A 2,040-nucleotide genomic window follows, 5' to 3' on the forward strand; every position below is an offset into this window, starting at 1 on the left:
CCCCCCCCCACGGAGTTATTTATGTATCCACATTTATCCCCTCAATTATTTTAAAAGTGGTAGTTTTTTTTCCCTTTGATGTTAAATGGATATTTTTACCATTAAAATAATTATTTCATCTATTTTTCTTTTCTAACAAATTATTTGTTATATGTAGGGATGACAACTGTTTGATTTCAACTGAACCAAACACTATTACAACCGAACTGAAACAGTAGGGGCGTTTCTTGTTACGATTCAGAATCCAAAAAAATAAATAAATAGTTGTTGAATTTAGATTATTTTAAAATTTTAAAATATAATTTACAAAAATAAATAAATTTTGAACTGGCATTTCAAATCAAAACTTGAATCATAATAAATACGAATCGAAATCGAACAGATTTGTAAACACCGTTTGTAAATGATAAATCTGTTCGGCTCCGGTTTCCATTTATTATGATTCCAGTTTCATTTTGAAATGCCGGTTTAAAATTTATTTATTTATTTATTTTTGTAAATTCTATTTTCTATTTTAAAATAGTTGAAATTCAAACATTATTTTATTTTCTTTTTCAATTTTGAATCGCAACAAGAATCGTCACAGTTTCAGTTTGGTTGTTATAATATCCGGTTCGATTCAAATTAAACCGTAGTCATCCCTACATGACTACATATAAGCAATAATTTGTTGGAGAGAAAAATAAATGAAATAATTATTTTAAGGGTAAAAATGTCAATTTAACTTCAAAGAGGGAAATACTACCACTTTAAAATATTTGAGGGGGCAAATGTGGATATATGAATAACTTAGGGGGGAAAACTGCTATAAGTCTATAATTCAGGGGAAAAAGTGTCATTTTTCCTTATAAGGGAAATTGTAATGCTTTTGATGAAAAATGTTATACTTTTACATCAAAAGGTAAATTTATTACTAATACATTTTTCTTCAAAAGTATTGCATTTTCCCTTATAAATAACAAACAATTTATTCCTTATTAGTATTACTAGTTTTTGGCAAATTATGCTGTGGACCCAGGTCCACCTTGCAAGGTGGACCTGGGTCCAAAACTACGTCGTTTTTGTCGTTTGTTTTTCAATTAGTAAACATATTGCTGAATATAGAGTTGTCCAAAAATGTGTGAATGTAGAGGTTTCAATGTGTGAATGTAGAGTATAGAAATCGTGAATGTAGATTTATGATTGTGTGAATATAGAGTTGCCCAGAAATGTGTGAATGTGAAGGTTTCAAATTGTGAATACGGAGTATAGAAATCGTGAATGTAGAGTTATGCATGTGTGAATCTGTAATAGAGTTAAGAAGTTCTAGCAACTTGTAGCCCTGTAATGTGTCAATGTGGAGTTCTCAAGTTGTGAATGTGGAGTATAGGACCTGTGAATATAGAGTTTTGAATGTGTGAATGTGGAGTTTACAAATTGTGAATGTAGAGGAAACCAATCATATTAACTACTTAGGAATGATTTGTTGACAAAGAAGACATTCAAATAACCCAATAAATTGAAGTGAGAAACTACCCCGTAATATTTTTTGGACTACATCACAGTTGTTCACTTTAAAGGTAAATCGTATTTCTTTATTAATATGAATTAAAATGTATAAATTTTTATTACCAAAAGTAGTATTTATTTATACTATCATTTTAGACTAAGTATTTTGACTATCGTTTTTACAAAATTGCAAACATTTATTTTAGTGACAATTATAATCATTCTCTTATATATTATCTTGCATTTATATACTTTGAATTACTGATTAAAATTAAAAAATCAATATTCAATTACATATGCATGAACATCTCCTATATAATCTTGTATTGATATACTTTGAAGTACTTATTTAAAAATAAATATTGAGCATTATCCTATTTGCGCAACGCGCGTGAAAAAACTAGGGGTTGTTATGTCGGGACCCAGGTCCACCTTGCAAGGTAGACCTGGATCTACATTCACATACACTATACTCTACATTCACAATTTAAACTCCACATTCACACATTATAGGATAGTTTAGTAATTATACTTACATTCACATACACTATA

This window comes from Ipomoea triloba, chromosome 16 (assembly GCF_003576645.1).
Source record: "Ipomoea triloba cultivar NCNSP0323 chromosome 16, ASM357664v1".
Lineage (NCBI taxonomy): Eukaryota > Viridiplantae > Streptophyta > Magnoliopsida > Solanales > Convolvulaceae > Ipomoea > Ipomoea triloba.